The sequence below is a fragment of the Oryzias latipes genome, chromosome 13 (genome assembly GCF_053564925.1).
Source record: "Oryzias latipes strain Hd-rR chromosome 13, Olatipes_Hd-rR_3.1".
Lineage (NCBI taxonomy): Eukaryota > Metazoa > Chordata > Actinopteri > Beloniformes > Adrianichthyidae > Oryzias > Oryzias latipes.
The window spans coordinates 6,362,259-6,385,831 of NC_136249.1; the positions used below are offsets into that span (position 1 = coordinate 6,362,259).

The following is a 23,573-nucleotide window of genomic DNA, read 5'->3' on the forward strand; positions in this document are numbered from 1 at the left end:
TGGAGTTAAATTCTTTATCCATTTCAATTCAACATGAGGTTCCAATGATTTATCTTGGGAATGTGAGCCCGGTTCTTTTGCCTTGAGATGAGAAAAGTCTTCCATATGCATGATTTGTAGCTTGAAATAAATGGACAATACTTTCTTCACTCAGTTTTGTATAAGCAATGTCAGACCACGGCATGTTGTGACTTGATTAGTGGAAGGTACATCATGAGCAAAGAAATGCTGTAGCGCTGTGTTTATTGTCTGGTCTCCAAATGGTTCTGCTTTATTTCTTTTCATCAAATGAATGTTTCTACTCAGTTTCGAGCTGGGGACCTTTCGCGTGTGAGGCGAACGTGATAACCACTACACTACAGAAACCTTAGTGGTTGATACTTTAAAATAACACACCTTGTTGATGACTTTAGAGAAAAGAAGGGCCAAGGTATGTGCGTAAAACAACATTTGCGGACGCTCTGAAACCTGTGTGATCTTGTACACTAACAAGTTGTTTTACAAGATGTATGAGAGGCTGAATGAAGGTGTTCAGGTCCCCCAGAAATTTGTATCATTCTCCAGCAATTAGATGAAGAACGCATTGGTAGATGGTGATACTACCATATGTGTTTGATGCTTGTAATTCTAGCCCAGTAAAGATTAGACCCACAGGATTACACCTTGGAACCAAATGTTGTATTTCCTCTTTGAGTCAAAGAATTTGGGGAAAGTGCTTGTGGAATAGACAGAGAAACGGATATTGTCATGGAATCTGTTGACCCTGTGCCACTCCAAGCAATTATGCACTGGTGACAGCATGAAGGTACAAGTTTGGCATTTGCACATGTGCTAGCTACCAGTGGAGAATGCCTTTGGCCAGTATGGGGATTGAACCCATGACCTTGGCGTTATTAGCACCACGCTCTAAACACTCTGAGCTAACTGGCCTTTCACAGCATGTTTGCTTGTCGTTAGAGACATGATCAGCAAATAAGTTCTGTTCCAAAAGCAACACTACAAAACTGTCATATCTCCAGACGTCTCCAATTTAAGAAGTAAACACATGCTTCTGCCCAGTTTAGAGCTGGGGACCTTTCGCGTGTTAAGCGAACGTGAGAACCACTACACTACAGAAACCTTTCATGTTGCTGGACTTACTTTTTGGATCAGGTAAGAGAATATGAGGAAGAAACATTGCGTGAAAGCCAAAATTTGGAGTTAAATTCTTTATCCATTTCAATTCAACATGAGGTTCCAATGATTTATCTTGGGAATGTGAGCCCGGTTCTATTGCCTTGAGATGAGAAAAGTCTTCCATATGCATGATTTGTAGCTTGAAATAAATGGACAATACTTTCTTCACTCAGTTTTGTATAAGCAATGTCAGACCACGGCATGTTGTGACTTGATTAGTGGAAGGTACATCATGAGCAAAGAAATGCTGTAGCGCTGTGTTTATTGTCTGGTCTCCAAATGGTTCTGCTTTATTTCTTTTCATCAAATGAATGTTTCTACTCAGTTTCGAGCTGGGGACCTTTCGCGTGTGAGGCGAACGTGATAACCACTACACTACAGAAACCTTAGTGGTTGATACTTTAAAATAACACACCTTGTTGATGACTTTTCTAGAAAAGAAGGGCCAAGGTATGTGCGTAAAACAACATTTGCGGACGCTCCGAAACCTGTGTGATCTTGTACACTAACAAGTTGTTTTACAAGATGTCTGAGAGGCTGAATGAAGGTGTTCAGGTCCCCCAGAAATTTGTATCATTCTCCAGCAATTAGATGAAGAACGCATTGGTAGATGGTGATACTACCATATGTGTTTGATGCTTGTAATTCTAGCCCAGTAAAGATTAGACCCACAGGATTACACCTTGGAACCAAATGTTGTATTTCCTCTTTGAGTCAAAGAATTTGGGGAAAGTGCTTGTGGAATAGACAGAGAAACGGATATTGTCATGGAATCTGTTGACCCTGTGCCACTCCAAGCAATTATGCACTGGTGACAGCATGAAGGTACAAGTTTGGCATTTGCACATGTGCTAGCTACCAGTGGAGAATGCCTTTGGCCAGTATGGGGATTGAACCCATGACCTTGGCGTTATTAGCACCACGCTCTAAACCATCTGAGCTAACTGGCCTTTCACAGCATGTTTGCTTGTCGTTAGAGACATGATCAGCAAATAAGTTCTGTTCCAAAAGCAACACTACAAAACTGTCATATCTCCAGACGTCTCCAATTTAAGAAGTAAACACATGCTTCTGCCCAGTTTAGAGCTGGGGACCTTTCGCGTGTTAAGCGAACGTGAGAACCACTACACTACAGAAACCTTTCATGTTGCTGGACTTACTTTTTGGATCAGGTAAGAGAATATGAGGAAGAAACATTGCGTGAAAGCCAAAATTTGGAGTTAAATTCTTTATCCATTTCAATTCAACATGAGGTTCCAATGATTTATCTTGGGAATGTGAGCCCGGTTCTATTGCCTTGAGATGAGAAAAGTCTTCCATATGCATGATTTGTAGCTTGAAATAAATGGACAATACTTTCTTCACTCAGTTTTGTATAAGCAATGTCAGACCACGGCATGTTGTGACTTGATTAGTGGAAGGTACATCATGAGCAAAGAAATGCTGTAGCGCTGTGTTTATTGTCTGGTATCCAAATGGTTCTGCTTTATTTCTTTTCATCAAATGAATGTTTCTGCCCAGTTTCGAGCTGGGGACCTTTCGCGTGTGAGGCGAACGTGATAACCACTACACTACAGAAACCTTAGTGGTTGATACTTTAAAATAACACACCTTGTTGATGACTTTAGAGAAAAGAAGGGCCAAGGTATGTGCGTAAAACAACATTTGCGGACGCTCCGAAACCTGTGTGATCTTGTACACTAACAAGTTGTTTTACAAGATGTCTGAGAGGCTGAATGAAGGTGTTCAGGTCCCCCAGAAATTTGTATCATTCTCCAGCAATTAGATGAAGAACGCATTGGTAGATGGTGATACTACCATATGTGTTTGATGCTTGTAATTCTAGCCCAGTAAAGATTAGACCCACAGGATTACACCTTGGAACCAAATGTTGTATTTCCTCTTTGAGTCAAAGAATTTGGGGAAAATGCTTGTGGAATAGACAGAGAAATGGATATTGTCATGGAATCTGTTGACCCTTTGCCACTCCAAGCAATTATGCACTGGTGACAGCATGAAGGTACAAGTTTGGCATTTGCACATGTGCTAGCTACCAGTGGAGAATGCCTTTGGCCAGTATGGGGATTGAACCCATGACCTTGGCGTTATTAGCACCACGCTCTAAACCATCTGAGCTAACTGGCCTTTCACAGCATGTTTGCTTGTCGTTAGAGACATGATCAGCAAATAAGTTCTGTTCCAAAAGCAACACTACAAAACTGTCATATCTCCAGACGTCTCCAATTTAAGAAGTAAACACATGCTTCTGCCCAGTTTAGAGCTGGGGACCTTTCGCGTGTTAGGCGAACGTGAGAACCACTACACTACAGAAACCTCTCATGTTGCTGGACTTACTTTTTGGATCAGGTAAGAGAATATGAGGAAGAAACATTGCGTGAAAGCCAAAATTTGGAGTTAAATTCTTTATCCATTTCAATTCAACATGAGGTTCCAATGATTTATCTTGGGAATGTGAGCCCGGTTCTATTGCCTTGAGATGAGAAAAGTCTTCCATATGCATGATTTGTAGCTTGAAATAAATGGACAATACTTTCTTCACTCAGTTTTGTATAAGCAATGTCAGACCACGGCATGTTGTGACTTGATTAGTGGAAGGTACATCATGAGCAAAGAAATGCTGTAGCGCTGTGTTTATTGTCTGGTCTCCAAATGGTTCTGCTTTATTTCTTTTCATCAAATGAATGTTTCTGCCCAGTTTCGAGCTGGGGACCTTTCGCGTGTGAGGCGAACGTGATAACCACTACACTACAGAAACCTTAGTGGTTGATACTTTAAAATAACACACCTTGTTGATGACTTTAGAGAAAAGAAGGGCCAAGGTATGTGCGTAAAACAACAATTGCGGACGCTCCGAAACCTGTGTGATCTTGTACACTAACAAGTTGTTTTACAAGATGTCTGAGAGGCTGAATGAAGGTGTTCAGGTCCCCCAGAAATTTGTATCATTCTCCAGCAATTAGATGAAGAACGCATTGGTAGATGGTGATACTACCATATGTGTTTGATGCTTGTAATTCTAGCCCAGTAAAGATTAGACCCACAGGATTACACCTTGGAACCAAATGTTGTATTTCCTCTTTGAGTCAAAGAATTTGGGGAAAGTGCTTGTGGAATAGACAGAGAAATGGATATTGTCATGGAATCTGTTGACCCTGTGCCACTCCAAGCTTTTCAAAGCAATTATGCACTGGTGACAGCATGAAGGTACAAGTTTGGCATTTGCACATGTGCTAGCTACCAGTGGAGAATGCCTTTGGCCAGTATGGGGATTGAACCCATGACCTTGGCGTTATTAGCACCACGCTCTAAACCATCTGAGCTAACTGGCCTTTCACAGCATGTTTGCTTGTCGTTAGAGACATGATCAGCAAATAAGTTCTGTTCCAAAAGCAACACTACAAAACTGTCATATCTCCAGACGTCTCCAATTTAAGAAGTAAACACATGCTTCTGCCCAGTTTAGAGCTGGGGACCTTTCGCGTGTTAAGCGAACGTGAGAACCACTACACTACAGAAACCTCTCATGTTGCTGGACTTACTTTTTGGATCAGGTAAGAGAATATGAGGAAGAAACATTGCGTGAAAGCCAAAATTTGGAGTTAAATTCTTTATCCATTTCAATTCAACATGAGGTTCCAATGATTTATCTTGGGAATGTGAGCCCGGTTCTATTGCCTTGAGATGAGAAAAGTCTTCCATATGCATGATTTGTAGCTTGAAATAAATGGACAATACTTTCTTCACTCAGTTTTGTATAAGCAATGTCAGACCACGGCATGTTGTGACTTGATTAGTGGAAGGTACATCATGACCAAAGAAATGCTGTAGCGCTGTGTTTATTGTCTGGTCTCCAAATGGTTCTGCTTTATTTCTTTTCATCAAATGAATGTTTCTGCCCAGTTTCGAGCTGGGGACCTTTCGCGTGTGAGGCGAACGTGATAACCACTACACTACAGAAACCTTAGTGGTTGATACTTTAAAATAACACACCTTGTTGATGACTTTAGAGAAAAGAAGGGCCAAGGTATGTGCGTAAAACAACATTTGCGGACGCTCCGAAACCTGTGTGATCTTGTACACTAACAAGTTGTTTTACAAGATGTCTGAGAGGCTGAATGAAGGTGTTCAGGTCCCCCAGAAATTTGTATCATTCTCCAGCAATTAGATGAAGAACGCATTGGTAGATGGTGATACTACCATATGTGTTTGATGCTTGTAATTCTAGCCCAGTAAAGATTAGACCCACAGGATTACACCTTGGAACCAAATGTTGTATTTCCTCTTTGAGTCAAAGAATTTGGGGAAAGTGCTTGTGGAATAGACAGAGAAATGGATATTGTCATGGAATCTGTTGACCCTGTGCCACTCCAAGCAATTATGCACTGGTGACAGCATGAAGGTACAAGTTTGGCATTTGCACATGTGCTAGCTACCAGTGGAGAATGCCTTTGGCCAGTATGGGGATTGAACCCATGACCTTGGCGTTATTAGCACCACGCTCTAAACCATCTGAGCTAACTGGCCTTTCACAGCATGTTTGCTTGTCGTTAGAGACATGATCAGCAAATAAGTTCTGTTCCAAAAGCAACACTACAAAACTGTCATATCTCCAGACGTCTCCAATTTAAGAAGTAAACACATGCTTCTGCCCAGTTTAGAGCTGGGGACCTTTCGCGTGTTAAGCGAACGTGAGAACCACTACACTACAGAAACCTCTCATGTTGCTGGACTTACTTTTTGGATCAGGTAAGAGAATATGAGGAAGAAACATTGCGTGAAAGCCAAAATTTGGAGTTAAATTCTTTATCCATTTCAATTCAACATGAGGTTCCAATGATTTATCTTGGGAATGTGAGCCCGGTTCTATTGCCTTGAGATGAGAAAAGTCTTCCATATGCATGATTTGTAGCTTGAAATAAATGGACAATACTTTCTTCACTCAGTTTTGTATAAGCAATGTCAGACCACGGCATGTTGTGACTTGATTAGTGGAAGGTACATCATGAGCAAAGAAATGCTGTAGCGCTGTGTTTATTGTCTGGTCTCCAAATGGTTCTGCTTTATTTCTTTTCATCAAATGAATGTTTCTGCCCAGTTTCGAGCTGGGGACCTTTCGCGTGTGAGGCGAACGTGATAACCACTACACTACAGAAACCTTAGTGGTTGATACTTTAAAATAACACACCTTGTTGATGACTTTAGAGAAAAGAAGGGCCAAGGTATGTGCGTAAAACAACATTTGCGGACGCTCCGAAACCTGTGTGATCTTGTACACTAACAAGTTGTTTTACAAGATGTCTGAGAGGCTGAATGAAGGTGTTCAGGTCCCCCAGAAATTTGTATCATTCTCCAGCAATTAGATGAAGAACGCATTGGTAGATGGTGATACTACCATATGTGTTTGATGCTTGTAATTCTAGCCCAGTAAAGATTAGACCCACAGGATTACACCTTGGAACCAAATGTTGTATTTCCTCTTTGAGTCAAAGAATTTGGGGAAAATGCTTGTGGAATAGACAGAGAAATGGATATTGTCATGGAATCTGTTGACCCTTTGCCACTCCAAGCAATTATGCACTGGTGACAGCATGAAGGTACAAGTTTGGCATTTGCACATGTGCTAGCTACCAGTGGAGAATGCCTTTGGCCAGTATGGGGATTGAACCCATGACCTTGGCGTTATTAGCACCACGCTCTAAACCATCTGAGCTAACTGGCCTTTCACAGCATGTTTGCTTGTCGTTAGAGACATGATCAGCAAATAAGTTCTGTTCCAAAAGCAACACTACAAAACTGTCATATCTCCAGACGTCTCCAATTTAAGAAGTAAACACATGCTTCTGCCCAGTTTAGAGCTGGGGACCTTTCGCGTGTTAGGCGAACGTGAGAACCACTACACTACAGAAACCTCTCATGTTGCTGGACTTACTTTTTGGATCAGGTAAGAGAATATGAGGAAGAAACATTGCGTGAAAGCCAAAATTTGGAGTTAAATTCTTTATCCATTTGAATTCAACATGAGGTTCCAATGATTTATCTTGGGAATGTGAGCCCGGTTCTATTGCCTTGAGATGAGAAAAGTCTTCCATATGCATGATTTGTAGCTTGAAATAAATGGACAATACTTTCTTCACTCAGTTTTGTATAAGCAATGTCAGACCACGGCATGTTGTGACTTGATTAGTGGAAGGTACATCATGAGCAAAGAAATGCTGTAGCGCTGTGTTTATTGTCTGGTCTCCAAATGGTTCGTCTTTTTTTCTTTTCATCAAATGAATGTTTCTGCCCAGTTTCGAGCTGGGGACCTTTCGCGTGTGAGGCGAACGTGATAACCACTACACTACAGAAACCTTAGTGGTTGATACTTTAAAATAACACACCTTGTTGATGACTTTAGAGAAAAGAAGGGCCAAGGTATGTGCGTAAAACAACAATTGCGGACGCTCCGAAACCTGTGTGATCTTGTACACTAACAAGTTGTTTTACAAGATGTCTGAGAGGCTGAATGAAGGTGTTCAGGTCCCCCAGAAATTTGTATCATTCTCCAGCAATTAGATGAAGAACGCATTGGTAGATGGTGATACTACCATATGTGTTTGATGCTTGTAATTCTAGCCCAGTAAAGATTAGACCCACAGGATTACACCTTGGAACCAAATGTTGTATTTCCTCTTTGAGTCAAAGAATTTGGGGAAAGTGCTTGTGGAATAGACAGAGAAATAGATATTGTCATGGAATCTGTTGACCCTGTGCCACTCCAAGCTTTTCAAAGCAATTATGCACTGGTGACAGCATGAAGGTACAAGTTTGGCATTTGCACATGTGCTAGCTACCAGTGGAGAATGCCTTTGGCCAGTATGGGGATTGAACCCATGACCTTGGCGTTTTTAGCACCACGCTCTAAACCATCTGAGCTAACTGGCCTTTCACAGCATGTTTGCTTGTCGTTAGAGACATGATCAGCAAATAAGTTCTGTTCCAAAAGCAACACTACAAAACTGTCATATCTCCAGACGTCTCCAATTTAAGAAGTAAACACATGCTTCTGCCCAGTTTAGAGCTGGGGACCTTTCGCGTGTTAAGCGAACGTGAGAACCACTACACTACAGAAACCTCTCATGTTGCTGGACTTACTTTTTGGATCAGGTAAGAGAATATGAGGAAGAAACATTGCGTGAAAGCCAAAATTTGGAGTTAAATTCTTTATCCATTTCAATTCAACATGAGGTTCCAATGATTTATCTTGGGAATGTGAGCCCGGTTCTATTGCCTTGAGATGAGAAAAGTCTTCCATATGCATGATTTGTAGCTTGAAATAAATGGACAATACTTTCTTCACTCAGTTTTGTATAAGCAATGTCAGACCACGGCATGTTGTGACTTGATTAGTGGAAGGTACATCATGAGCAAAGAAATGCTGTAGCGCTGTGTTTATTGTCTGGTCTCCAAATGGTTCTGCTTTATTTCTTTTCATCAAATGAATGTTTCTGCCCAGTTTCGAGCTGGGGACCTTTCGCGTGTGAGGCGAACGTGATAACCACTACACTACAGAAACCTTAGTGGTTGATACTTTAAAATAACACACCTTGTTGATGACTTTAGAGAAAAGAAGGGCCAAGGTATGTGCGTAAAACAACAATTGCGGACGCTCCGAAACCTGTGTGATCTTGTACACTAACAAGTTGTTTTACAAGATGTCTGAGAGGCTGAATGAAGGTGTTCAGGTCCCCCAGAAATTTGTATCATTCTCCAGCAATTAGATGAAGAACGCATTGGTAGATGGTGATACTACCATATGTGTTTGATGCTTGTAATTCTAGCCCAGTAAAGATTAGACCCACAGGATTACACCTTGGAACCAAATGTTGTATTTCCTCTTTGAGTCAAAGAATTTGGGGAAAGTGCTTGTGGAATAGACAGAGAAATGGATATTGTCATGGAATCTGTTGACCCTGTGCCACTCCAAGCTTTTCAAAGCAATTATGCACTGGTGACAGCATGAAGGTACAAGTTTGGCATTTGCACATGTGCTAGCTACCAGTGGAGAATGCCTTTGGCCAGTATGGGGATTGAACCCATGACCTTGGCGTTATTAGCACCACGCTCTAAACCATCTGAGCTAACTGGCCTTTCACAGCATGTTTGCTTGTCGTTAGAGACATGATCAGCAAATAAGTTCTGTTCCAAAAGCAACACTACAAAACTGTCATATCTCCAGACGTCTCCAATTTAAGAAGTAAACACATGCTTCTGCCCAGTTTAGAGCTGGGGACCTTTCGCGTGTTAAGCGAACGTGAGAACCACTACACTACAGAAACCTCTCATGTTGCTGGACTTACTTTTTGGATCAGGTAAGAGAATATGAGGAAGAAACATTGCGTGAAAGCCAAAATTTGGAGTTAAATTCTTTATCCATTTCAATTCAACATGAGGTTCCAATGATTTATCTTGGGAATGTGAGCCCGGTTCTATTGCCTTGAGATGAGAAAAGTCTTCCATATGCATGATTTGTAGCTTGAAATAAATGGACAATACTTTCTTCACTCAGTTTTGTATAAGCAATGTCAGACCACGGCATGTTGTGACTTGATTAGTGGAAGGTACATCATGAGCAAAGAAATGCTGTAGCGCTGTGTTTATTGTCTGGTCTCCAAATGGTTCTGCTTTATTTCTTTTCATCAAATGAATGTTTCTGCCCAGTTTCGAGCTGGGGACCTTTCGCGTGTGAGGCGAACGTGATAACCACTACACTACAGAAACCTTAGTGGTTGATACTTTAAAATAACACACCTTGTTGATGACTTTAGAGAAAAGAAGGGCCAAGGTATGTGCGTAAAACAACAATTGCGGACGCTCCGAAACCTGTGTGATCTTGTACACTAACAAGTTGTTTTACAAGATGTCTGAGAGGCTGAATGAAGGTGTTCAGGTCCCCCAGAAATTTGTATCATTCTCCAGCAATTAGATGAAGAACGCATTGGTAGATGGTGATACTACCATATGTGTTTGATGCTTGTAATTCTAGCCCAGTAAAGATTAGACCCACAGGATTACACCTTGGAACCAAATGTTGTATTTCCTCTTTGAGTCAAAGAATTTGGGGAAAGTGCTTGTGGAATAGACAGAGAAATGGATATTGTCATGGAATCTGTTGACCCTGTGCCACTCCAAGCTTTTCAAAGCAATTATGCACTGGTGACAGCATGAAGGTACAAGTTTGGCATTTGCACATGTGCTAGCTACCAGTGGAGAATGCCTTTGGCCAGTATGGGGATTGAACCCATGACCTTGGCGTTATTAGCACCACGCTCTAAACCATCTGAGCTAACTGGCCTTTCACAGCATGTTTGCTTGTCGTTAGAGACATGATCAGCAAATAAGTTCTGTTCCAAAAGCAACACTACAAAACTGTCATATCTCCAGACGTCTCCAATTTAAGAAGTAAACACATGCTTCTGCCCAGTTTAGAGCTGGGGACCTTTCGCGTGTTAAGCGAACGTGAGAACCACTACACTACAGAAACCTCTCATGTTGCTGGACTTACTTTTTGGATCAGGTAAGAGAATATGAGGAAGAAACATTGCGTGAAAGCCAAAATTTGGAGTTAAATTCTTTATCCATTTCAATTCAACATGAGGTTCCAATGATTTATCTTGGGAATGTGAGCCCGGTTCTATTGCCTTGAGATGAGAAAAGTCTTCCATATGCATGATTTGTAGCTTGAAATAAATGGACAATACTTTCTTCACTCAGTTTTGTATAAGCAATGTCAGACCACGGCATGTTGTGACTTGATTAGTGGAAGGTACATCATGAGCAAAGAAATGCTGTAGCGCTGTGTTTATTGTCTGGTCTCCAAATGGTTCTGCTTTATTTCTTTTCATCAAATGAATGTTTCTGCCCAGTTTCGAGCTGGGGACCTTTCGCGTGTGAGGCGAACGTGATAACCACTACACTACAGAAACCTTAGTGGTTGATACTTTAAAATAACACACCTTGTTGATGACTTTAGAGAAAAGAAGGGCCAAGGTATGTGCGTAAAACAACATTTGCGGACGCTCCGAAACCTGTGTGATCTTGTACACTAACAAGTTGTTTTACAAGATGTCTGAGAGGCTGAATGAAGGTGTTCAGGTCCCCCAGAAATTTGTATCATTCTCCAGCAATTAGATGAAGAACGCATTGGTAGATGGTGATACTACCATATGTGTTTGATGCTTGTAATTCTAGCCCAGTAAAGATTAGACCCACAGGATTACACCTTGGAACCAAATGTTGTATTTCCTCTTTGAGTCAAAGAATTTGGGGAAAGTGCTTGTGGAATAGACAGAGAAATGGATATTGTCATGGAATCTGTTGACCCTGTGCCACTCCAAGCAATTATGCACTGGTGACAGCATTAAGGTACAAGTTTGGCATTTGCACATGTGCTAGCTACCAGTGGAGAATGCCTTTGGCCAGTATGGGGATTGAACCCATGACCTTGGCGTTATTAGCACCACGCTCTAAACCATCTGAACTAACTGGCCTTTCACAGCATGTTTGCTTGTCGTTAGAGACATGATCAGCAAATAAGTTCTGTTCCAAAAGCAACACTACAAAACTGTCATATCTCCAGACGTCTCCAATTTAAGAAGTAAACACATGCTTCTGCCCAGTTTAGAGCTGGGGACCTTTCGCGTGTTAAGCGAACGTGAGAACCACTACACTACAGAAACCTCTCATGTTGCTGGACTTACTTTTTGGATCAGGTAAGAGAATATGAGGAAGAAACATTGCGTGAAAGCCAAAATTTGGAGTTAAATTCTTTATCCATTTCAATTCAACATGAGGTTCCAATGATTTATCTTGGGAATGTGAGCCCGGTTCTATTGCCTTGAGATGAGAAAAGTCTTCCATATGCATGATTTGTAGCTTGAAATAAATGGACAATACTTTCTTCACTCAGTTTTGTATAAGCAATGTCAGACCACGGCATGTTGTGACTTGATTAGTGGAAGGTACATCATGAGCAAAGAAATGCTGTTGCGCTGTGTTTATTGTCTGGTCTCCAAATGGTTCTGCTTTATTTCTTTTCATCAAATGAATGTTTCTGCCCAGTTTCGAGCTGGGGACCTTTCGCGTGTGAGGCGAACGTGATAACCACTACACTACAGAAACCTTAGTGGTTGATACTTTAAAATAACACACCTTGTTGATGACTTTAGAGAAAAGAAGGGCCAAGGTATGTGCGTAAAACAACAATTGCGGACGCTCCGAAACCTGTGTGATCTTGTGCACTAACAAGTTGTTTTACAAGATGTCTGAGAGGCTGAATGAAGGTGTTCAGGTCCCCCAGAAATTTGTATCATTCTCCAGCAATTAGATGAAGAACGCATTGGTAGATGGTGATACTACCATATGTGTTTGATGCTTGTAATTCTAGCCCAGTAAAGATTAGACCCACAGGATTACACCTTGGAACCAAATGTTGTATTTCCTCTTTGAGTCAAAGAATTTGGGGAAAGTGCTTGTGGAATAGACAGAGAAATGGATATTGTCATGGAATCTGTTGACCCTGTGCCACTCCAAGCAATTATGCACTGGTGACAGCATGAAGGTACAAGTTTGGCATTTGCACATGTGCTAGCTACCAGTGGAGAATGCCTTTGGCCAGTATGGGGATTGAACCCATGACCTTGGCGTTATTAGCACCACGCTCGAAACCATCTGAGCTAACTGGCCTTTCACAGCATGTTTGCTTGTCGTTAGAGACATGATCAGCAAATAAGTTCTGTTCCAAAAGCAACCCTACAAAACTGTCATATCTCCAGACGTCTCCAATTTAAGAAGTAAACACATGCTTCTGCCCAGTTTAGAGCTGGGGACCTTTCGCGTGTTAAGCGAACGTGAGAACCACTACACTACAGAAACCTCTCATGTTGCTGGACTTACTTTTTGGATCAGGTAAGAGAATATGAGGAAGAAACATTGCGTGAAAGCCAAAATTTGGAGTTAAATTCTTTATCCATTTCAATTCAACATGAGGTTCCAATGATTTATCTTGGGAATGTGAGCCCGGTTCTATTGCCTTGAGATGAGAAAAGTCTTCCATATGCATGATTTGTAGCTTGAAATAAATGGACAATACTTTCTTCACTCAGTTTTGTATAAGCAATGTCAGACCACGGCATGTTGTGACTTGATTAGTGGAAGGTACATCATGAGCAAAGAAATGCTGTAGCGCTGTGTTTATTGTCTGGTCTCCAAATGGTTCTGCTTTATTTCTTTTCATCAAATGAATGTTTCTGCCCAGTTTCGAGCTGGGGACCTTTCGCGTGTGAGGCGAACGTGATAACCACTACCCTACAGAAACCTTAGTGGTTGATACTTTAAAATAACACACCTTGTTGATGACTTTAGAGAAAAGAAGGGCCAAGGTATGTGCGTAAAACAACATTTGCGGACGCTCCGAAACCTGTGTGATCTTGTACACTAACAAGTTGTTTTACAAGATGTCTGAGAGGCTGAATGAAGGTGTTCAGGTCCCCCAGAAATTTGTATCATTCTCCAGCAATTAGATGAAGAACGCATTGGTAGATGGTGATACTACCATATGTGTTTGATGCTTGTAATTCTAGCCCAGTAAAGATTAGACCCACAGGATTACACCTTGGAACCAAATGTTGTATTTCCTCTTTGAGTCAAAGAATTTGGGGAAAGTGCTTGTGGAATAGACAGAGAAATGGATATTGTCATGGAATCTGTTGACCCTGTGCCACTCCAAGCAATTATGCACTGGTGACAGCATGAAGGTACAAGTTTGGCATTTGCACATGTGCTAGCTACCAGTGGAGAATGCCTTTGGCCAGTATGGGGATTGAACCCATGACCTTGGCGTTATTAGCACCACGCTCTAAACCATCTGAGCTAACTGGCCTTTCACAGCATGTTTGCTTGTCGTTAGAGACATGATCAGCAAATAAGTTCTGTTCCAAAAGCAACACTACAAAACTGTCATATCTCCAGACGTCTCCAATTTAAGAAGTAAACACATGCTTCTGCCCAGTTTAGAGCTGGGGACCTTTCGCGTGTTAAGCGAACGTGAGAACCACTACACTACAGAAACCTCTCATGTTGCTGGACTTACTTTTTGGATCAGGTAAGAGAATATGAGGAAGAAACATTGCGTGAAAGCCAAAATTTGGAGTTAAATTCTTTATCCATTTCAATTCAACATGAGGTTCCAATGATTTATCTTGGGAATGTGAGCCCGGTTCTATTGCCTTGAGATGAGAAAAGTCTTCCATATGCATGATTTGTAGCTTGAAATAAATGGACAATACTTTCTTCACTCAGTTTTGTATAAGCAATGTCAGACCACGGCATGTTGTGACTTGATTAGTGGAAGGTACATCATGACCAAAGAAATGCTGTAGCGCTGTGTTTATTGTCTGGTCTCCAAATGGTTCTGCTTTATTTCTTTTCATCAAATGAATGTTTCTGCCCAGTTTCGAGCTGGGGACCTTTCGCGTGTGAGGCGAACGTGATAACCACTACACTACAGAAACCTTGGTGGTTGATACTTTTAAATTACACACCTTGTTGATGACTTTAGAGAAAAGAAGGGCCAAGGTATGTGCGTAAAACAACAATTGCGGACGCTCCGAAACCTGTGTGATCTTGTACACTAACAAGTTGTTTTACAAGATGTCTGAGAGGCTGAATGAAGGTGTTCAGGTCCCCCAGAAATTTGTATCATTCTCCAGCAATTAGATGAAGAACGCATTGGTAGATGGTGATACTACCATATGTGTTTGATGCTTGTAATTCTAGCCCAGTAAAGATTAGACCCACAGGATTACACCTTGGAACCAAATGTTGTATTTCCTCTTTGAGTCAAAGAATTTGGGGAAAGTGCTTGTGGAATAGACAGAGAAATGGATATTGTCATGGAATCTGTTGACCCTGTGCCACTCCAAGCAATTATGCACTGGTGACAGCATGAAGGTACAAGTTTGGCATTTGCACATGTGCTAGCTACCAGTGGAGAATGCCTTTGGCCAGTATGGGGATTGAACCCATGACCTTGGCGTTATTAGCACCACGCTCTAAACCATCTGAGCTAACTGGCCTTTCACAGCATGTTTGCTTGTCGTTAGAGACATGATCAGCAAATAAGTTCTGTTCCAAAAGCAACACTACAAAACTGTCATATCTCCAGACGTCTCCAATTTAAGAAGTAAACACATGCTTCTGCCCAGTTTAGAGCTGGGGACCTTTCGCGTGTTAAGCGAACGTGAGAACCACTACACTACAGAAACCTCTCATGTTGCTGGACTTACTTTTTGGATCAGGTAAGAGAATATGAGGAAGAAACATTGCGTGAAAGCCAAAATTTGGAGTTAAATTCTTTATCCATTTCAATTCAACATGAGGTTCCAATGATTTATCTTGGGAATGTGAGCCCGGTTCTATTGCCTTGAGATGAGAAAAGTCTTCCATATGCATGATTTGTAGCTTGAAATAAATGGACAATACTTTCTTCACTCAGTTTTGTATAAGCAATGTCAGACCACGGCATGTTGTGACTTGATTAGTGGAAGGTACATCATGACCAAAGAAATGCTGTAGCGCTGTGTTTATTGTCTGGTCTCCAAATGGTTCTGCTTTATTTCTTTTCATCAAATGAATGTTTCTGCCCAGTTTCGAGCTGGGGACCTTTCGCGTGTGAGGCGAACGTGATAACCACTACACTACAGAAACCTTGGTGGTTGATACTTTTAAATTACACACCTTGTTGATGACTTTAGAGAAAAGAAGGGCCAAGGTATGTGCGTAAAACAACAATTGCGGACGCTCCGAAACCTGTGTGATCTTGTACACTAACAAGTTGTTTTACAAGATGTCTGAGAGGCTGAATGAAGGTGTTCAGGTCCCCCAGAAATTTGTATCATTCTCCAGCAATTAGATGAAGAACGCATTGGTAGATGGTGATACTACCATATGTGTTTGATGCTTGTAATTCTAGCCCAGTAAAGATTAGACCCACAGGATTACACCTTGGAACCAAATGTTGTATTTCCTCTTTGAGTCAAAGAATTTGGGGAAAGTGCTTGTGGAATAGACAGAGAAATGGATATTGTCATGGAATCTGTTGACCATGTGCCACTCCAAGCAATTATGCACTGGTGACAGCATGAAGGTACAAGTTTGGCATTTGCACATGTGCTAGCTACCAGTGGAGAATGCCTTTGGCCAGTATGGGGATTGAACCCATGACCTTGGCGTTATTAGCACCACGCTCTAAACCATCTGAGCTAACTGGCCTTTCACAGCATGTTTGCTTGTCGTTAGAGACATGATCAGCAAATAAGTTCTGTTCCAAAAGCAACACTACAAAACTGTCATATCTCCAGACGTCTCCAATTTAAGAAGTAAACACATGCTTCTGCCCAGTTTAGAGCTGGGGACCTTTCGCGTGTTAAGCGAACGTGAGAACCACTACACTACAGAAACCTCTCATGTTGCTGGACTTACTTTTTGGATCAGGTAAGAGAATATGAGGAAGAAACATTGCGTGAAAGCCAAAATTTGGAGTTAAATTCTTTATCCATTTCAATTCAACATGAGGTTCCAATGATTTATCTTGGGAATGTGAGCCCGGTTCTATTGCCTTGAGATGAGAAAAGTCTTCCATATGCATGATTTGTAGCTTGAAATAAATGGACAATACTTTCTTCACTCAGTTTTGTATAAGCAATGTCAGACCACGGCATGTTGTGACTTGATTAGTGGAAGGTACATCATGAGCAAAGAAATGCTGTAGCGCTGTGTTTATTGTCTGGTCTCCAAATGGTTCTGCTTTATTTCTTTTCATCAAATGAATGTTTCTGCCCAGTTTCGAGCTGGGGACCTTTCGCGTGTGAGGCGAACGTGATAACCACTACACTACAGAAACCTTAGTGGTTGATACTTTAAAATAACACACCTTTTTGATGACTTTAGAGAAAAGAAGGGCCAAGGTATGTGCGTAAAACAACAATTGCGAACGCTCCGAAACCTGTGTGATCTTGTACACTAACAAGTTGTTTTACAAGATGTCTGAGAGGCTGAATGAAGGTGTTCAGGTCCCCCAGAAATTTGTATCATTCTCCAGCAATTAGATGAAGAACGCATTGGTAGATGGTGATACTACCATATGTGTTTGATGATTGTAATTCTAGCCCAGTAAAGATTAGACCCACAGGATTACACCTTGGAACCAAATGTTGTATTTCCTCTTTGAGTCAAAGAATTTGGGGAAAGTGCTTGTGGAATAGACAGAGAAATGGATATTGTCATGGAATCTGTTGACCCTGTGCCACTCCAAGCAATTATGCACTGGTGACAGCATGAAGGTACAAGTTTAGCATTTGCACATGTGCTAGCTACCAGTGGAGAATGCCTTTGGCCAGTATGGGGATTGAACCCATGACCTTGGCGTTATTAGCACCACGCTCTAAACCATCTGAGCTAACTGGCCTTTCACAGCATGTTTGCTTGTCGTTAGAGACATGATCAGCAAATAAGTTCTGTTCCAAAAGCAACACTACAAAACTGTCATATCTCCAGACGTCTCCAATTTAAGAAGTAAACACATGCTTCTGCCCAGTTTAGAGCTGGGGACCTTTCGCGTGTTAAGCGAACGTGAGAACCACTACACTACAGAAACCTCTCATGTTGCTGGACTTACTTTTTGGATCAGGTAAGAGAATATGAGGAAGAAACATTGCGTGAAAGCCAAAATTTGGAGTTAAATTCTTTATCCATTTCAATTCAACATGAGGTTCCAATGATTTATCTTGGGAATGTGAGCCCGGTTCTATTGCCTTGAGCTGAGAAAAGTCTTCCATATGCATGATTTGTAGCTTGAAATAAATGGACAATACTTTCTTCACTCAGTTTTGTATAAGCAATGTCAGACCACGGCATGTTGTGACTTGATTAGTGGAAGGTACATCATGAGCAAAGAAATGCTGTAGCGCTGTGTTTATTGTCTGGTCTCCAAATGGTTCTGCTTTATTTCTTTTCATCAAATGAATGTTTCTGCCCAGTTTCGAGCTGGGGACCTTTCGCGTGTGAGGCGAACGTGATAACCACTACACTACAGAAACCTTAGTGGTTGATACTTTAAAATAACACACCTTGTTGATGACTTTAGAGAAAAGAAGGGCCAAGGTATGTGCGTAAAACAACAATTGCGGACGCTCCGAAACCTGTGTGATCTTGTACACTAACAAGTTGTTTTACAAGATGTCTGAGAGGCTGAATGAAGGTGTTCAGGTCCCCCAGAAATTTGTATCATTCTCCAGCAATTAGATGAAGAACGCATTGGTAGATGGTGATACTACCATATGTGTTTGATGCTTGTAATTCTAGCCCAGTAAAGATTAGACCCACAGGATTACACCTTGGAACCAAATGTTGTATTTCCTCTTTGAGTCAAAGAATTTGGGGAAAGTGCTTGTGGAATAGACAGAGAAATGGATATTGTCATGGAATCTGTTGACCCTGTGCCACTCCAAGCTTTTCAAAGCAATTATGCACTGGTGACAGCATGAAGGTACAAGTTTGGCATTTGCACATGTGCTAGCTACCAGTGGAGAATGCCTTTGGCCAGTATGGGGATTGAACCCATGACCTTGGCGTTATTAGCACCACGCTCTAAACCATCTGAGCTAACTGGCCTTTCACAGCATGTTTGCTTGTCATTAGAGACATGATCAGCAAATAAGTTCTGTTCCAAAAGCAACACTACAAAACTGTCATATCTCCAGACGTCTCCAATTTAAGAAGTAAACACATGCTTCTGCCCAGTTTAGAGCTGGGGACCTTTCGCGTGTTAAGCGAACGTGAGAACCACTACACTACAGAAACCTCTCATGTTGCTGGACTTACTTTTTGGATCAGGTAAGAGAATATGAGGAAGAAACATTGCGTGAAAGCCAAAATTTGGAGTTAAATTCTTTATCCATTTCAATTCAACATGAGGTTCCAATGATTTATCTTGGGAATGTGAGCCCGGTTCTATTGCCTTGAGCTGAGAAAAGTCTTCCATATGCATGATTTGTAGCTTGAAATAAATGGACAATACTTTCTTCACTCAGTTTTGTATAAGCAATGTCAGACCACGGCATGTTGTGACTTGATTAGTGGAAGGTACATCATGAGCAAAGAAATGCTGTAGCGCTGTGTTTATTGTCTGGTCTCCAAATGGTTCTGCTTTATTTCTTTTCATCAAATGAATGTTTCTGCCCAGTTTCGAGCTGGGGACCTTTCGCGTGTGAGGCGAACGTGATAACCACTACACTACAGAAACCTTAGTGGTTGATACTTTAAAATAACACACCTTGTTGATGACTTTAGAGAAAAGAAGGGCCAAGGTATGTGCGTAAAACAACAATTGCGGACGCTCCGAAACCTGTGTGATCTTGTACACTAACAAGTTGTTTTACAAGATGTCTGAGAGGCTGAATGAAGGTGTTCAGGTCCCCCAGAAATTTGTATCATTCTCCAGCAATTAGATGAAGAACGCATTGGTAGATGGTGATACTACCATATGTGTTTGATGCTTGTAATTCTAGCCCAGTAAAGATTAGACCCACAGGATTACACCTTGGAACCAAATGTTGTATTTCCTCTTTGAGTCAAAGAATTTGGGGAAAGTGCTTGTGGAATAGACAGAGAAATGGATATTGTCATGGAATCTGTTGACCCTGTGCCACTCCAAGCAATTATGCACTGGTGACAGCATGAAGGTACAAGTTTGGCATTTGCACATGTGCTAGCTACCAGTGGAGAATGCCTTTGGCCAGTATGGGGATTGAACCCATGACCTTGGCGTTATTAGCACCACGCTCTAAACCATCTGAGCTAACTGGCCTTTCACAGCATGTTTGCTTGTCGTTAGAGACATGATCAGCAAATAAGTTCTGTTCCAAAAGCAACACTACAAAACTGTCATATCTCCAGACGTCTCCAATTTAAGAAGTAAACACATGCTTCTGCCCAGTTTAGAGCTGGGGACCTTTCGCGTGTTAAGCGAACGTGAGAACCACTACACTACAGAAACCTCTCATGTTGCTGGACTTACTTTTTGGATCAGGTAAGAGAATATGAGGAAGAAACATTGCGTGAAAGCCAAAATTTGGAGTTAAATTCTTTATCCATTTCAATTCAACATGAGGTTCCAATGATTTATCTTGGGAATGTGAGCCCGGTTCTATTGCCTTGAGATGAGAAAAGTCTTCCATATGCATGATTTGTAGCTTGAAATAAATGGACAATACTTTCTTCACTCAGTTTTGTATAAGCAATGTCAGACCACGGCATGTTGTGACTTGATTAGTGGAAGGTACATCATGAGCAAAGAAATGCTGTAGCGCTGTGTTTATTGTCTGGTCTCCAAATGGTTCTGCTTTATTTCTTTTCATCAAATGAATGTTTCTGCCCAGTTTCGAGCTGGGGACCTTTCGCGTGTGAGGCGAACGTGATAACCACTACACTACAGAAACCTTAGTGGTTGATACTTTAAAATAACACACCTTGTTGATGACTTTAGAGAAAAGAAGGGCCAAGGTATGTGCGTAAAACAACATTTGCGGACGCTCTGAAACCTGTGTGATCTTGTACACTAACAAGTTGTTTTACAAGATGTATGAGAGGCTGAATGAAGGTGTTCAGGTCCCCCAGAAATTTGTATCATTCTCCAGCAATTAGATGAAGAACGCATTGGTAGATGGTGATACTACCATATGTGTTTGATGCTTGTAATTCTAGCCCAGTAAAGATTAGACCCACAGGATTACACCTTGGAACCAAATGTTGTATTTCCTCTTTGAGTCAAAGAATTTGGGGAAAGTGCTTGTGGAATAGACAGAGAAACGGATATTGTCATGGAATCTGTTGACCCTGTGCCACTCCAAGCAATTATGCACTGGTGACAGCATGAAGGTACAAGTTTGGCATTTGCACATGTGCTAGCTACCAGTGGAGAATGCCTTTGGCCAGTATGGGGATTGAACCCATGACCTTGGCGTTATTAGCACCACGCTCTAAACCATCTGAGCTAACTGGCCCTTCACAGCATGTTTGCTTGTCGTTAGAGACATGATCAGCAAATAAGTTCTGTTCCAAAAGCAACACTACAAAACTGTCATATCTCCAGACGTCTCCAATTTAAGAAGTAAACACATGCTTCTGCCCAGTTTAGAGCTGGGGACCTTTCGCGTGTTAAGCGAACGTGATAACCACTACACTACAGAAACCTTTCATGTTGCTGGACTTACTTTTTGGATCAGGTAAGAGAATATGAGGAAGAAACATTGCGTGAAAGCCAAAATTTGGAGTTAAATTCTTTATCCATTTCAATTCAACATGAGGTTCCAATGATTTATCTTGGGAATGTGAGCCCGGTTCTATTGCCTTGAGATGAGAAAAGTCTTCCATATGCATGATTTGTAGCTTGAAATAAATGGACAATACTTTCTTCACTCAGTTTTGTATAAGCAATGTCAGACCACGGCATGTTGTGACTTGATTAGTGGAAGGTACATCATGAGCAAAGAAATGCTGTAGCGCTGTGTTTATTGTCTGGTCTCCAAATGGTTCTGCTTTATTTCTTTTCATCAAATGAATGTTTCTGCCCAGTTTCGAGCTGGGGACCTTTCGCGTGTGAGGCGAACGTGATAACTACTACACTACAGAAACCTTAGTGGTTGATACTTTAAAATAACACAACGTGTTGATGACTTTAGAGAAAAGAAGGGCCAAGGTATGTGCGTATAACAACAATTGCGGACGCTCCGAAACCTGTGTGATCTTGTACACTAACAAGTTGTTTTACAAGATGTCTGAGAGGCTGAATGAAGGTTTCAGGTCCCCCAGAAATTTGTATCATTCTCCAGCAATTAGATGAAGAACGCATTGGTAGATGGTGATACTACCATATGTGTTTGATGCTTGTAATTCTAGCCCAGTAAAGATTAGACCCACAGGATTACACCTTGGAACCAAATGTTGTATTTCCTCTTTGAGTCAAAGAATTTGGGGAAAGTGCTTGTGGAATAGACAGAGAAATGGATATTGTCATGGAATCTGTTGACCCTGTGCCACTCCAAGCTTTTCAAAGCAATTATGCACTGGTGACAGCATGAAGGTACAAGTTTGGCATTTGCACATGTGCTAACTACCAGTGGAGAATGCCTTTGGCCAGTATGGGGATTGAACCCATGACCTTGGCGTTATTAGCACCACGCTCTAAACCATCTGAGCTAACTGGCCTTTCACAGCATGTTTGCTTGTCGTTAAAGACATGATCAGCAAATAAGTTCTGTTCCAAAAGCAACACTACAAAACTGTCATATCTCCAAACGTCTCCAATTTAAGAAGTAAACACATGCTTCTGCCCAGTTTAGAGCTGGGGACCTTTCACGTGTTAAGCGAATGTGATAACCACTACACTAAAGAAAGCTTTCATGTTGCTGGACTTACTTTTTGGATCAGGTAAGAGAATATGAGGAAGAAACATTGCGTGAAAGCCAAAATTTGGAGTTAAATTCTTTATCCATTTCAATTCAACATGAGGTTCCAATGATTTATCTTGGGAATGTGAGCCCGGTTCTATTGCCTTGAGATGAGAAAAGTCTTCCATATGCATGATTTGTAGCTTGAAATAAATGGACAATACTTTCTTCACTCAGTTTTGTATAAGCAATGTCAGACCACGGCATGTTGTGACTTGATTAGTGGAAGGTACATCATGAGCAAAGAAATGCTGTAGCGCTGTGTTTATTGTCTGGTCTCCAAATGGTTCTGCTTTATTTCTTTTCATCACATGAATGTTTCTGCCCAGTTTCGAGCTGGGGACCTTTCGCGTGTGAGGCGAACGTGATAACCACTACACTACAGAAACCTTAGTGGTTGATACTTTAAAATAACACACCTTGTTGATGACTTTAGAGAAAAGAAGGGCCAAGGTATGTGCGTAAAACAACATTTGCGGACGCTCTGAAACCTGTGTGATCTTGTACACTAACAAGTTGTTTTACAAGATGTATGAGAGGCTGAATGAAGGTGTTCAGGTCCCCCAGAAATTTGTATCATTCTCCAGCAATTAGATGAAGAACGCATAGGTAGATGGTGATACTACCATATGTGTTTGATGCTTGTAATTCTAGCCCAGTAAAGATTAGACCCACAGGATTACACCTTGGAACCAAATGTTGTATTTCCTCTTTGAGTCAAAGAATTTGGGGAAAGTGCTTGTGGAATAGACAGAGAAATGGATATTGTCATGGAATCTGTTGACCCTGTGCCACTCCAAGCAATTATGCACTGGTGACAGCATGAAGGTA

General features: G+C 41.3%; 1 protein-coding gene and 33 non-coding genes across 34 annotated transcripts in view; all 34 read right to left on the minus strand.

The window, feature by feature from the left end:
- LOC101159213 (dehydrogenase/reductase SDR family member 13) overlaps nt 1-23,573 on the minus strand; it is a 336,613-nt gene that overhangs the window by 296,932 nt on the left and 16,108 nt on the right. The window lies entirely within an intron of this gene.
- trnai-aau (transfer RNA isoleucine (anticodon AAU)) lies at nt 2,052-2,126 on the minus strand. The gene has a single exon. It is a non-coding gene; the product is annotated as a tRNA-Ile (tRNA).
- trnav-cac (transfer RNA valine (anticodon CAC)) lies at nt 2,685-2,757 on the minus strand. The gene has a single exon. It is a non-coding gene; the product is annotated as a tRNA-Val (tRNA).
- On the minus strand, nt 3,247-3,321 carry trnai-aau (transfer RNA isoleucine (anticodon AAU)). Its single transcript has one exon. It is a non-coding gene; the product is annotated as a tRNA-Ile (tRNA).
- Nucleotides 3,880-3,952, minus strand: trnav-cac (transfer RNA valine (anticodon CAC)). The gene has a single exon. It is a non-coding gene; the product is annotated as a tRNA-Val (tRNA).
- Nucleotides 4,452-4,526, minus strand: trnai-aau (transfer RNA isoleucine (anticodon AAU)). The gene has a single exon. It is a non-coding gene; the product is annotated as a tRNA-Ile (tRNA).
- trnav-cac (transfer RNA valine (anticodon CAC)) lies at nt 5,085-5,157 on the minus strand. The gene has a single exon. It is a non-coding gene; the product is annotated as a tRNA-Val (tRNA).
- trnai-aau (transfer RNA isoleucine (anticodon AAU)) lies at nt 5,647-5,721 on the minus strand. Its single transcript has one exon. It is a non-coding gene; the product is annotated as a tRNA-Ile (tRNA).
- Nucleotides 6,280-6,352, minus strand: trnav-cac (transfer RNA valine (anticodon CAC)). Its single transcript has one exon. It is a non-coding gene; the product is annotated as a tRNA-Val (tRNA).
- On the minus strand, nt 6,842-6,916 carry trnai-aau (transfer RNA isoleucine (anticodon AAU)). The gene has a single exon. It is a non-coding gene; the product is annotated as a tRNA-Ile (tRNA).
- On the minus strand, nt 7,475-7,547 carry trnav-cac (transfer RNA valine (anticodon CAC)). The gene has a single exon. It is a non-coding gene; the product is annotated as a tRNA-Val (tRNA).
- On the minus strand, nt 8,047-8,121 carry trnaf-aaa (transfer RNA phenylalanine (anticodon AAA)). The gene has a single exon. It is a non-coding gene; the product is annotated as a tRNA-Phe (tRNA).
- On the minus strand, nt 8,680-8,752 carry trnav-cac (transfer RNA valine (anticodon CAC)). The gene has a single exon. It is a non-coding gene; the product is annotated as a tRNA-Val (tRNA).
- Nucleotides 9,252-9,326, minus strand: trnai-aau (transfer RNA isoleucine (anticodon AAU)). Its single transcript has one exon. It is a non-coding gene; the product is annotated as a tRNA-Ile (tRNA).
- On the minus strand, nt 9,885-9,957 carry trnav-cac (transfer RNA valine (anticodon CAC)). The gene has a single exon. It is a non-coding gene; the product is annotated as a tRNA-Val (tRNA).
- trnai-aau (transfer RNA isoleucine (anticodon AAU)) lies at nt 10,457-10,531 on the minus strand. Its single transcript has one exon. It is a non-coding gene; the product is annotated as a tRNA-Ile (tRNA).
- On the minus strand, nt 11,090-11,162 carry trnav-cac (transfer RNA valine (anticodon CAC)). Its single transcript has one exon. It is a non-coding gene; the product is annotated as a tRNA-Val (tRNA).
- trnav-cac (transfer RNA valine (anticodon CAC)) lies at nt 12,285-12,357 on the minus strand. The gene has a single exon. It is a non-coding gene; the product is annotated as a tRNA-Val (tRNA).
- Nucleotides 14,042-14,116, minus strand: trnai-aau (transfer RNA isoleucine (anticodon AAU)). Its single transcript has one exon. It is a non-coding gene; the product is annotated as a tRNA-Ile (tRNA).
- Nucleotides 14,675-14,747, minus strand: trnav-cac (transfer RNA valine (anticodon CAC)). The gene has a single exon. It is a non-coding gene; the product is annotated as a tRNA-Val (tRNA).
- trnai-aau (transfer RNA isoleucine (anticodon AAU)) lies at nt 15,237-15,311 on the minus strand. Its single transcript has one exon. It is a non-coding gene; the product is annotated as a tRNA-Ile (tRNA).
- trnav-cac (transfer RNA valine (anticodon CAC)) lies at nt 15,870-15,942 on the minus strand. The gene has a single exon. It is a non-coding gene; the product is annotated as a tRNA-Val (tRNA).
- On the minus strand, nt 16,432-16,506 carry trnai-aau (transfer RNA isoleucine (anticodon AAU)). The gene has a single exon. It is a non-coding gene; the product is annotated as a tRNA-Ile (tRNA).
- Nucleotides 17,065-17,137, minus strand: trnav-cac (transfer RNA valine (anticodon CAC)). The gene has a single exon. It is a non-coding gene; the product is annotated as a tRNA-Val (tRNA).
- On the minus strand, nt 17,627-17,701 carry trnai-aau (transfer RNA isoleucine (anticodon AAU)). Its single transcript has one exon. It is a non-coding gene; the product is annotated as a tRNA-Ile (tRNA).
- Nucleotides 18,260-18,332, minus strand: trnav-cac (transfer RNA valine (anticodon CAC)). The gene has a single exon. It is a non-coding gene; the product is annotated as a tRNA-Val (tRNA).
- Nucleotides 18,832-18,906, minus strand: trnai-aau (transfer RNA isoleucine (anticodon AAU)). The gene has a single exon. It is a non-coding gene; the product is annotated as a tRNA-Ile (tRNA).
- Nucleotides 19,465-19,537, minus strand: trnav-cac (transfer RNA valine (anticodon CAC)). Its single transcript has one exon. It is a non-coding gene; the product is annotated as a tRNA-Val (tRNA).
- On the minus strand, nt 20,027-20,101 carry trnai-aau (transfer RNA isoleucine (anticodon AAU)). The gene has a single exon. It is a non-coding gene; the product is annotated as a tRNA-Ile (tRNA).
- Nucleotides 20,660-20,732, minus strand: trnav-cac (transfer RNA valine (anticodon CAC)). The gene has a single exon. It is a non-coding gene; the product is annotated as a tRNA-Val (tRNA).
- On the minus strand, nt 21,222-21,296 carry trnai-aau (transfer RNA isoleucine (anticodon AAU)). Its single transcript has one exon. It is a non-coding gene; the product is annotated as a tRNA-Ile (tRNA).
- trnav-cac (transfer RNA valine (anticodon CAC)) lies at nt 21,855-21,927 on the minus strand. Its single transcript has one exon. It is a non-coding gene; the product is annotated as a tRNA-Val (tRNA).
- Nucleotides 22,426-22,500, minus strand: trnai-aau (transfer RNA isoleucine (anticodon AAU)). Its single transcript has one exon. It is a non-coding gene; the product is annotated as a tRNA-Ile (tRNA).
- Nucleotides 23,059-23,131, minus strand: trnav-cac (transfer RNA valine (anticodon CAC)). Its single transcript has one exon. It is a non-coding gene; the product is annotated as a tRNA-Val (tRNA).